Below are 12,704 nucleotides of genomic sequence, written 5' to 3'. Positions count from 1 at the left end.
TTAGTGCTTCCCCTCCTCCCCTGGGAACCAAGGACCTAACAGCTACACATGCACGTACTCAGTTCCTGAACAATTACCCATACACGTATGTTTTGACTCAGTCCTCTGGGAAACGGGGTCAAAATGATCTCTTACCTCATCTGATCTGACAATAACTCTCCAGCCAATTATTGGTATTAGCCCTTTTTGAACAAGCCAATCATAATGGTCAAGGAACAACCCCTTTGTTTCTATGGGGCCTTCTCCTTTAAAAATAGACTGTAACAGCTAGTCGGGGTCTCTCGGATTCCTGAATGCTGAGGGACCCTGTCATGACAGAATTAATAAAATCCTCATGCTTTTGCATTGGCTGTGATGTATGAGATGGTCTCTGGGGGTGACTCCTTCTCAGACTGAACACTAGAGTCCAACAATACTACGCCCACATTCCCAAAAAAATGGACTATGGATATTTTCTTTTGTTTAAAAAAAAGGGGAAGGGGAAGTGGTGTGGGAGAATTGTCTGTATTCTGTCAATCATGCTTTAAATAAACGCTGATTGGCCAGGCAGGAAGTATAGGTGGGACAACCAGACAGGAAGTAAAGGTGGGGCAATGAGAACAGGAGAATGCTAGGAAGGAGAAAGCCCATTCTTCCCCAGTCCTGCCCAGGCACAGAAGAAGCAAGATGTGACCTGCCCCACTGAAAGAGGTACCAAGCCATGTGGCTAACATACACTAGAATAATGAGCTCGTGTATGTTATAAGAGCTAATATGAAGCCTGAGCTAATGGGCCAATCAGTTTATATCTAATGTAGACTTCTATGTGATTCTTTGGGGCTAAACAGCTGTGGGAACTGGGCAGGACAGAAACCCCAACAAGCAGCCAACCCATCATGCTACATTAGATAGACTCTAATTGATGTAGAAATACAACCTATGTCAGACAAATCATACACAGATGATGTAATCTATACCTAAGTCAGCTCATGAGTGGTAGACTCAAGCTGTAGATGATGTAAGAATCCATTAGTCTACACGAATCAAAAAAGTGGGAGCCTAAGGAAGGCTCCCCTTTACATTAAAATCCTGCCGAGGGAATATAGAGAAAAATGACAGAATTTTGCAACTATTGCTTCATTGAGGTTTTAAGCAAGAACATCATTTTTTCTCCCTCTCACAATGTTACCACACAAATCCTTTACTAACTAAAAAAGTATTCACCGTCTCTTTCTAAGGTGGAATCTTGGTGGGGGACCACTGTAACCAGGCACTTGATTGAACAAGTGACAAGCTTTTGTCATGTACCCTTTTCTGTAATGTCCCAAGGCCACACTTCCTGTAGGTGGCACTAATGTCTAAATATATCTGATTACCAGAAGAAGAGAAACTCAAACTGGGGAGCAGTGCACAAACGAATATTTCTGTTTACATGGCAAGCCTGATTAAATCAAAGGTTGCTGAAATAGCTGCATTACCAAAGATGATCACTAGATGTCACCATGGTCCTGTAGGTTGTGCAGTTTTCCCACGGCTTTTGTGGCAACATCCTTTCTTGGGCTTTTAAAGCAGATACATGCAGGCATTTCTAACATACACCCCCCCCCCCCCCCCACACACACACAGAGAGAGAGAGAGAGAGAGAGAGAGAGAGAGAAAGAGAGAGAGAGCGCCTTGGAGAAACCCACAAATTAAATAAAGGTAAAGGTAATGGAGGAGGAGGATGAAGATTTAGATTAAACTTGTGTTTACCATTTCACACTATGGACTGGGAAATCCCTGCTTTCTTATACGTTTTCCTTACATGTAAGACCCTGGTTTTCCTTGGGATTGTCTTTAAGTTGATGTTTCCTGACTGACATTTTTTTCAGTGTTCTTATGAGAACTTTTTCTTAACTACTCTGGACCGACTACTGTTTATTCTGATTTTGTTTTTCTTCTCTCTCACTCGACCCTCTTATTTGTCTCAAGATTGTGTTTAAGCTGCCTCCGTTTATGTAAATGGAAGAAAAGATGCTATCAATGTTACAATCACAAATGTAAACCAGTTCCCTTACATAAACAGAAGCTACCCAGAGAAAATAAAATATAGTAAAAGCAACGTAGGGATTGTGGGTATGGTTTGGTGGATAAAGCAATTGGCGTGCAAGCATAAAAGCCAGAATTCTGATCCCTAGAACCATATCTGTGTATCAGCATGGCAAGCACACTGCCAGTGATCCCAGAACTCAGGAGGCAGAGACCAAAGCTCCCCAGGGCAAGTTGGTTACCTAGAATAGCCAGAATTGATGATCTTCAGATTTAAGGAGAGACCGCCTTTCAGCTGATAAGGACGCCTGCCTTCAACTCTAGGCTGTCACATTCATATGTACACACATCCATACATACACCTTCACAAATATGCAGCCATACGTATGTGGCCATGAAAACACACACGCACATGCACACACAAACACCACATACCACACACACAAACATACTCAAAAGAAAAAAATGAAAAGATATATTTTAAAGTTGGGTCATTAAGCCCAAGCTAAATACTACCTGCCGAAGGCTAGGGCCTAGCACCTGCTGTGCGTATCTTCTGTGTTTTGAGTTCTGGCGTATTAAAGAGTACTTACAGACAGACTAACCCTGAGTCTTTTCTCAGACAGTAGGCAAGAAGGTAGAGACTGTAAAGAACCTTTGCTCAGGATCACTGAGTATTGTAGCCATAAAGTAGATCCTGGGTCTCCATTCACTTATTGCAATGCTTCTTATGCCAACCACAGTGCCTCATAACGCCGATCGCCGCAGTGATTCCTACAGCCATCATACCACTTCCCACACCGATCATAGTGTTTTATATGCTAATCAGTGTTTCATACGCTGATCACTGCGTGCCATGCGCCAACGTAGCGTTTCATACGCTGGTCACTGTGCTTCATACACTGTCTTAGGCCACACCAGTTCCTCGCTGAGTAACCAATCTTCCCCAGACCTTCCCCAGACGTACCTCTTTGCTTCCCTCCCTCCCCTCCTCCGTCCCTCCTTCTCCATCTCTCCCTCATCCCTCATATCACTCCTTTCTCCCCTCCCCTCCACTCTTTCTCACCTCTTGATTCTCCACCATTTCTGGTGGATATGAGAGGATGTGATTAGAAGCCATCCAATATTAATCATGCGCCCTCATCTCTACCTAATCTATATTTCGCTTTAGCTTGGTGTCTGTCTCAGTTTCGTGTTGGTTTGATTTCCCTTTCATGTTTATGGAGAACTGTTTCTGTCGTTCTCCTTCCTCTGTTGAAGGCACCCACTCTGCCTTTACAGCAGACAAGATATATAGCCCTTGCTGTTAGTGTCAAGCAATTATACGCCACCAAATGGCTTGTGATTTGGCATCTCTGCCTGATAAAGGCTTATGACAGATAGGACGTGGCAGAGGTCAGGAATTCCTCTGAGTATAACCTAAGGGGATTCTTCAAATTGCTTGAGTTTCATCCGAATCCCCGAGGACACCATCAGAAAAAGCTGTCCCCTTCAATTCCGGTTGCAAAGCTTTTTCTTCTTCAGCCTTCAGAGGGCTCCTGAGTGAAGATTCGGGAGGCTGAGCCATCTAATTGCGCACTTTGCTCAGCCCTTTCCTGCCTTGTGTAATCTGTTATAATTACTCATTTGCTGGCCGCAATTAGCATAGGACATTTTATCGGAGCAGAGACAATTTCTTAGCTACCCCAGATGGCTAAATAATTTAAAGAGGGGAAGACAATGAATTCCCACCAAATATGCTTTGTTTTTTTTAATGTCTGTGTTATCATTAAGAAATATGATTATAAGGCAAGAAATCAGGACATTTGTAAGAACAATATGCTAGTGGTTTCCATGTTATAAAAGTGATTTTTTTTTTCATAGTTTTCTTTTCTCAGCCAGGTGGGTTTAATAAAGCTGAGAGGAGGGTTGCCCTAGTCCACAAAACAGCATGCTGTCTCTCTAGCACAATGGTTCTCAACCTATGTGTCACGACCCTTTTGGGGTCATGTATCAGATGTTTACATTATGATTCATAACAGTAGCAAAATTACAGTTATGAAGTAGCAACAAAATAATTTCATGGTTTTGGGGTCACCACTGCATGAAGAACAGTATTAAAGGATTGCAGCATTAGAAAGGTTGAGAACCACTTCCCTAACGGGAAGCACAGCCTCTCCAGAAATGGGAGCTCCTTGGCAGAAGAAATTTTCTTCAAGGAGGTTGATTGCGAATCAGCAAGAACTTGTTTTCTCCATTCAATTTTATACAACACGGAACCTGTTCTCCTTCATATTCCCAAATCAGGTTAAGAACCTCGAGTCCATGTTCTCCTTTGGTCTGCCACCATATCTACATGTGTGTGAGCAGATAGGGGGATTCATGAGAGACCCTTAATCTGATTTGGGCTTGCATTTTCTTTTCTATCCCCCAGCATTGGAGGGGGGGGTGAAGCAGGAGGATTTCTGTGAGTTCAAAGCCATCCTGGGCTACATACTGAGTTACAGATCAGCCTTGGGGCATGCAGTGAGACCTTGTCTCATAATGACAACAAAACCAGGCCTAGGAGGTGACTCGTCAGCTAAGAGTGCCTGCTGCTCATGTAGAGAGCAGAAGTCTCTTCCCAGCACTGGCCCAGTGGCTCCCAACCGCCTGTCACCCTCCCAGCGCCAGGGGATATGATGCCTGCTTCTGGCCTCTGTAGGCACTCGGACACACAGGTGTGTGCATATATACAGAAGTGTAACTGAATAATAAAATAAGTCTTTAACACCCCCCACCTCCACAAAAGAGTGTTTTCTAGTGGAAAACGTATGTAAGACTTTCTGAAGAATTTTTCAGGCTTCCTTGAGCCTGGTTCATTCCTGAGGAGAAGCCATGTTTAAGACGTCCTGATTCTTCTTATGTTTCTGATTCCTTCCCCTCCCCAACACATTGACCCCAGTACTTCTTTATGGATTAACAATGTCTTAAGAGGTGACAACCTTTCTGGCAATGGACCCCTTTCCGAGGTCTCCTGAACATCAGTGTAAGCTCCTTTGAGCTTCCTTTTAGAACCCTGTCTCTGGGCTGCAGCCCATACTTCATCCCATTGTGTTCAAGTGGCTAGAAGCCAGCCTGTCTGCCTCAACTGTGGAGCCCAGTGGTCTCTGCGGTGCACCTGTATCTATGCATTCTGATGAAGAATGCTTAGGTTTGTCCTCATCTGAGAACCACTGCACTGATGGAGGCCCTAATGGCCCATCGTCTCATTGTGGGTCCAGTTCCCAGCTGGATCAGCCAGTGGTGGTGAAAGGAACAGAAACCAGCCTTGGGCCAGTGAGACCAGAAGGGTATTATTATTATTATTATTAAGAAGGTAGTTGATGGGCTTTAAACTCAACACCCCAATTCTTTGTGCAGCGAGTCAATATTTCTTACCTGCAGGCAGGATACTTAATACACTAGGCTTGAAGTGGTCCCTTAAATCCTACTGCCAGCCAGATTACCCCCTCGAGCCCTTCCTCTGTAGAAATAATAAGGTTGCCATAGAAACACCTGGTGTGAAGGGTCAGCTTTGCACAGTCTCCCCAACCCCACCCTGCTGCAGAGAGGAGTGGCTTAGGGGTGGGGGAGCATCCACGTGGCTAGTCTTAGGTCACAATGTCTTCAGGCAGAGGTACTACTTAAGCCAAGGCTGTCCCTAGGAAGCTATAGTATACATCCGCATTATTAGTCAAAGGTCCATGTGCTTAAAGGCTTAGTCCCCAGCTGGGTACAATTGGAAGAGGGTAGAAACCCTAAGAGGTGGGAGTTGGTCAGGGGTCTTCTGGTCATTGAAAACTTACCCTCAAGGGAAAGAGCATGCTTCTTTATTTTTCTTGTTTATTTTGGGTTATCACGTGATAATCAAATGATGGGCTGTCTCCCTACAGCCAAGCATTGGGAGCAACCATGTCAGAAACCCCCAAAACAATGAGTCAGAATACCTTTTCTCTTTAGAAGGTGATGGTGATCTGGAACATTTGTTACAGTACCGGACAAATGACTAGCACAAGAGGTAATTCTCCATGTGGGGAACTGGGTTCTGTTCCTCAAGGAAGAGGGAATGGCCAAAAACCATGGGAACTTGCCTCACAAAATACATCATTTTCTCACTACTGTGATACAGACGACAGCAGTCACTTAGAATACAATGGGTTTCTTTTGTCTTTCAGTCCCAGCCTATAGTTCAGCATGGGGAGCATGGTAGCAGGAACATGAGGTGGCAGGTCACCTTGTGTCCACTGTCATGGATCAGAGGGCAATGAATGCTGTGTTTAGCTTGCTTTCTCCCCGCTGGAGTGACATTAAATTTGTATTTTAATTAATAAAGCTTGCCCGAAGTTCAGAGAGTAAAACAGCCCCACTGGTCAGCCTTACAGACCAGGCAGTGGTCACACACACCTTCGATCCCAGTAGACACACTAGTTGCCATAGAAACTGGGCAGTGCATGCCTTTAATCCCAGCCCTAGAGAGGAATATAAGACAGAAGAAGACAGCTCACAGACACAGTCTCATTCTGAGATTCCTGGAGGCAGGATCGCCATTTCAGACTGAGAGAGAGGTAAGATCCAGAGGCTGGCTGTTTTGCTTTTCTGCCTTCAGGTTGAACCCCAATTTCTGTCTCTGGGTTTTTATTAATCATGCTACACCCCACCCCTCTTTTCACTCACTCACTCCAGTCCATGGGATGGTGCTGCCTGCATTCAGAGTAGGGTAGAGCATGCTGGGAACACGTGCACAGACACACCCAGAAGCATGTCTCTTGGATGAGTTCAAGACCAGTCAAACTGACAGGAAAGGTTAATATGAGGGGAGGGCAACTCCAGTGACATGGCCTCTGCTCACCCATCAGGGCTTCTTGACAAGTTCTGATGCTGGCAAAGTCATCTTTCCCTGAGGAGAATTTCGCTTCTGGTGTCTTTCCTCTGCTGGTTAGTCTTTGCTCTACACACCTGAGGGCATTACAAGAGGATCCTTTGGAGGTCTGGGGTCAACTTGTAAATCTCAACCGAGTGTTTTCCTCCTCCAGGTGCTCCAAGTTCTAATTCGCCACTTTCTCTCCCCGGGATGCTCTCACCCGAATCTTTACATATGATGGTCTGAGCATCTTGAGAGCAAACTGGTTAGCCAGACTGGCAGAAACCAGAACTGGGTTCAGAAGGAAACGCTAACTTAGTACACAATGGGGAAGCTATCCATCTCTGGCCTCTATACTCACACATCTAAAAAAAATGAAAATAAAAGTACTTTTTTATTGTAGGGTCCTTACTTTTTGGGTATCCATCCCCTAAGCTATAAATGACAATAGAAACCTCTGACTTTTCAGTTCTTTTCACAGCTGTCTCAATTGTGCACTTCGCTCTAGGCTCATTCAGTAAATAAGGAAACAACTGAGTAGCATGTTTCACCTGACACTTTATTGCAATCTACAATATACGTGCGGGGACATAAACATGTGTAATTGTTGAGCAGGGTCTCACTCTGTAGCCCAGATTTGCCTGGAACTCACCACATAGGAGAGGCTGACCTTCAACTTGTGGGTGATTCTCTTCCCTCAGCATCCACATGGCTGGGGTGATGGTCACGAATCATCATGCCAGATCCTGTGTGTGCTGTTTTTCTTCTTAAATAGTTCTGAGGTGAACATTTGCTAATGGCCACCCAAGGCAAGACATCGGATAGCGATGGAATCCCGGACCCTGACCTTGCCTTTTAGGCTTTGGTTTCCGGACATGATCTCTTCTGCAGCTGTAATTGCCGTCTTCCGTTGTGGAATATTTACCAGCTTGTTTTGCTCATATTACCATGGATTTACTCATCTTCAAACCACAGGGTGTAGTTTGTCCTGTCCTTAGAACCAGACACAAATGAGATTATACAGTGTGTTTTTCTACACCTTAATATTTCACTTGAGATTCATTTTGATTGTAGGATTCGTTTCTCTGCCAGCTGCAGTAAAAATACTGATAAATAATTTCCTCAAAAGGGAACAGACTAGTGAGCCTGGTATGATGGTGTAGACCACAGCCTCAGTGCTTGGGCGGTTGAAGCAAGAGGATCATGAGTTTAACCGTAGCATGGACTACACAGTTAAAACCCCTGAGACTCAACAGGGAACAACTAATGAACAGTGTAAACAGTTAAGTAACTATTAAGCTGGTCAAAACTTGAAAACTAACAGTTTCAGTTGTTTGGAAACTAATGAAACTCATGGCAAAATTTAAAGAAATCTGAACTTCAAGTAAGAGCAATATGAGCCTGCGGCACTGTTGTCTGGGTGCCTTTCTGCCCTTCCTGACCACTGGTTCTGGGGGTAGCAGTCAATGAGGTGAGCAAGGTCATGAATGCCAACTCTTGTTGCTGCTGCCCAGATGAGGTCCTTGACTGGGAATGTCACTGGGTAAGTGGGAATCTTGGTGACAAACGGGTAGGGACTGCTAAACAATCCGCTAGCTTAAATTTAGAGTTCTGTTTAGTTGAAGCAACGGACTAGCTAAGGGATTAGCTATTAGTATTACAGAGTTTGTGCTTAGATGTGAGGCCACATACGGCCTTGACCACTTCTTAACACAGACTGTATTGACTGGAGACTGTGTCAAGTGCAGCAGAGGTGAGGTTGACTTTAAACACCTCACACATCTCCAGCTAAAAGAAGAAACTCAAAAAATTCCAGCATGAATAGGAGTAGAGGCCAGTTGTCCTGAGCTTTGAATATGGACCTCTGCCATGTAAAGGGATAGAAACGGTAAACCAAATGGAAATTCTAAAGTTAAAAGATAAACACGGAGACTCAGCAATGGTTTCAAAGTGACAGAAGAAAGAACTAGAGAAGAACTAATACAAATCACCCCATCTAAAGGATGGGAAGAAGAAAGATGGAAGAGAAACGAATCATCCTTAGCAATCCATGGGGTGAACGCAGAAGGACTCCACCTGTGGTGGGAGTCTTAGGTGGAGCTGGACAAGAGAAAGTGGGTAGGGAACTTTTGAAAAAGTCATGACTCTATTGTCCCCAAGCATCTCAAAATTCATAAAGATGTATTAATATTGACCCAGAGAGCTCCAAGGATCTAAACCACACAGATAAACATAACAAAGATCCTTTTATGGGGGGTAGAATCCTCAGTGGTTCAGGGCACTTGCTGCTCTTGCAGAAGACCTGGATTCTGGTCCCAGAACCCAATCAGGCATAACCATCTGTAACTTTAGCTCCAGGAACTCTGATGACCTCTTCTGGCTTCTGAGAGTACTGCACTCAAGTGGTGCACACACAACAACACACATATACACACAATCAATATCAGAACCAACCTGTTGAAAATACAGTAAGAAAGAAAAAACCCTCAAAAGGATCAATAACAACCCAAAGGAACAACAGCAGCAAGACAATACTGAGGGAAAGAAACAACCCTGTCAATATAGAAAGTAGAAATTATTTAAAAAGCAAACACTATTTCTGGTGTGTGGGCATATATGCAGGCAGAATGCTGTATACATAATAAATAAATAAATATCTTTAAAAAAAGCGAACACTAAGACATCCCACAGATTAGCAAAGAAGGATAATAGTCAATGCTACTCACCTGACATGGACCCACAAGAGGAGAGCTCTCCACTCAAAAGAAAGTGACCCCAGATGATAACTCCAGTCCAGGCTGAATGGTGAGAACCAGAGATGTAAACACAGAAGAAAATACAAAATAGATGTCTCTCACCTTGCCTTTAGCTTCCTTAAAAGACCTAAGATGGTCCGAGGCAGAACTTAACAGCATGGTATTACAGAGTTTATAATGAACATGTCACACCAAATGCATTCAGTGATAACAGCAAAAAAAAGAGGAGGGTAGGGGGACTTGGTGGAACAACGTTTGTGTGTTTTACCAAATTAAATTAATATTATTCTGAAGCAGATTATGATGAGTTGAAGAAGATACTGAAATTTCTAACACAGCCACTAGGGAAATCTAAGCAAAATGCAGCAAAAAAGAAAAGAAACAAAGGGGTCAGGGAGGTGGCTCAGGAGATAAAGGTTCTTGCTGCCAGGCTTGAAGACTTAAGTTTAATCCTTGGAACACAAGCAAAAGTGGAAAGAGAGGACAAACTCCATAAAGTTGTCTCCTGTCCTCTACATGCACACCGAAACAGGTGCCCCCATTTTAATATTAAATAAAATATTCTCAAAGAAATAAAGTAATTAAAGTAACTAAAAGCATTTTAGCCCCAAGGGATGCAGTAAACAGGGAACAGAAAAACGTATGGGACAAATAAAAATCACATTGAAAATGTCAGGCAAAAATTCTAACATTATCAACAATTACATTAAATGTGATTGGACTAAACACTCTTGTTGAAAAGCAAAGATAAAAGATACTTTGAGAAATAATAATAGAGATAATGCATAAGGGAAATATAACAATTATATACCTCTATATTCCCAAAGTGGAGCCTTAAAACACACAAAGAGAATCTGAAAACAAAAAAGAAATAGATGATTGCTGGGCGGTGGTGGCGCACGCCTTTAATCCCAGAGGCAGAGGCAGAGGCAGGCGGATCTCTGTGAGTTTGAGGCCAGCCTGGTCTACAAGAGCTAGGTCCAGGACTGGATCCAAAACTACAGAGAAACACTGTCTTGAAAAGCAAGCAAAACAAACAAACAAACAAAGAAATAGACAACCAGCAAGAATATGTTGAGATCTCGATGCACCACACTTACCTGATAGAACAACTCGGCAGAAGATGAAGCAGAACACAAAAGAGCTAAACAACAAAACTAATCAACATGACTTAATTAATGTTGTAAACACTAAAAAAAAAATAAAGAAAGAAGTTTCAAGTTTCCCATTCCCATGGGACATTGTCCAGGACAGATCATCCAAAACCCAGCTCTCCATACATTTAAGAAGATTTCAGTCAGACGAAGTTGGCTCTCTCACCACAACAAAATTAAATTAGGAGTCCACAACAGTAAGGATTCTGGGAAAACCTCAAATATTTGGAAATTGAGTTCCACCCCTGAATAACTCATGAGGCAAAGAAGAATTCTCAGGGGAAATTCAAAACTATATTTTGAAATGAATGAGAAGAACAACAACAAGAAGAAGCCATCAGAGTTCACAGGATACAATGAATAACCACAAACAAGGGTTTACCTTCTGTTTTATCAGAGAAGAAAGGTCTGAAATCAATGGCTTTCCCCCTTAGGATGTGATCATTGGGAGGCAAATAATAAAAATGTCGGAGCAGAGATCAATGGAATAACCTTTCCATCACACTGAGAAAGTCCATAAAACCCAAGGCTGCTCCTTTGAAAACATCAGCAAACTGGATAAATCCTTGCTTAGGCTGATGAAGAAATAAGACAAGAGACAAATGGTCAAAAATTAGGAGTGAGGGTCAGCGAGCCGGTGCAGTGAGGCCAAGGCTCTAGCAGCTCAGCCTGACAGCATGTCTCCCTGGGACACACCTGGTAGAAGGAAAGTACGTTGTTCTTACTTTGTTATTCTTACCACAGTGCCCTCCTCACCACAAATAAGTAAGTAAGTAAGTAAATGTAATTAAAACAAAACAAGCTGGGTAGTAGTGGCACACGCCGTTAATCCCAGCACTCGAGAGGCAGAGGCAGGAGGAGCTCCGTGAGTTCAAGACCAGCCTGGTCTACAAGAGCTAGTTCCAAGGACAGCCAGAACTGTTGCACAGAGAAACCCTTTCTCACAAAAACCAAACCAAGACAAAACAAAGCAAAACAACAACAACAAACTAAAACAAACACAAAAGAAAGCATCGACATCACTACCAACTCCATGGAACTTAAGATTATAAGTAACTTGTTTTGAGACAGGGTCTCATTGCGTAGACCAGGTTGGCCTTGAACTCACAGAAATCCACCTGCCTCTGCCTCCCAAGTGCTGGGATTAAAGACATGCACCACTAGGCCTGGCAATAACATGGTGCCAATTTATTAGGGAACGTACATTACGGGAACAAACTTTCAGAATGCCACAAGTTACTTAAGTTGATTGATGGAGGAAAAAGAAACAAATGAAGAACAAGTGTCTAAGACGGAAAGACACTGGGCTCCTATGCTCACAGCAGAATTGTTTACAGCTGTCATAACACAGGACAACTCATGTGATTACTGAGGGGTGGATAAACAAGCTGGAATTTGTATGAAAAGGAACATTATTTCGCCTTTAAAAGTAAAAAGAAAAGCAACAACTTTACAATATCTGCCTCACATGAATGATCCACTGACGAAGAGGCAGGTACTGTATGCTTCCACTGATGTCCGGTGCCTACAGCAGTCGACTGAGAGCCACCCGAAGTGAAATGGTGATTGCCGAGGCTATGGGAGCGGGGAGAAATGTGGAGGTGGTGTGGTTTAGGGCCAGAAACTTTTGGTTGTGTTGCATGAAGAAGATTCTGGAGATTGGTTGCAAGATGGAGTGGATGAACTAAATACTCCCGAGTTTCACACTCAAAGTGGCTGTGATACCATGTTTTGTATTGTGCAATTTTACTACATTGTTTTAAGAGAAAGAAAGCCTGCTTAGAGCGATACAAGTTTAACACCAAGATACCCCTCAAAAGAGGAGACCCGTGGGACAACCAGGGACCAGATGCTGCTGCTGCTACAAGCCGAGGAGCGTTCAAGGGTTGCCAGAGACTAGAGGAGGCAGGGAGATCTCCCTGAGAA

Source organism: Myodes glareolus, chromosome 9 (assembly GCF_982192425.1).
Source record: "Myodes glareolus chromosome 9, mMyoGla1.1, whole genome shotgun sequence".
In the NCBI taxonomy this organism is placed as follows: Eukaryota; Metazoa; Chordata; class Mammalia; order Rodentia; family Cricetidae; genus Myodes; species Myodes glareolus.
The sequence above is the reverse complement of the archived record's forward strand: the minus strand, read 5'-3'. Positions refer to the sequence as shown.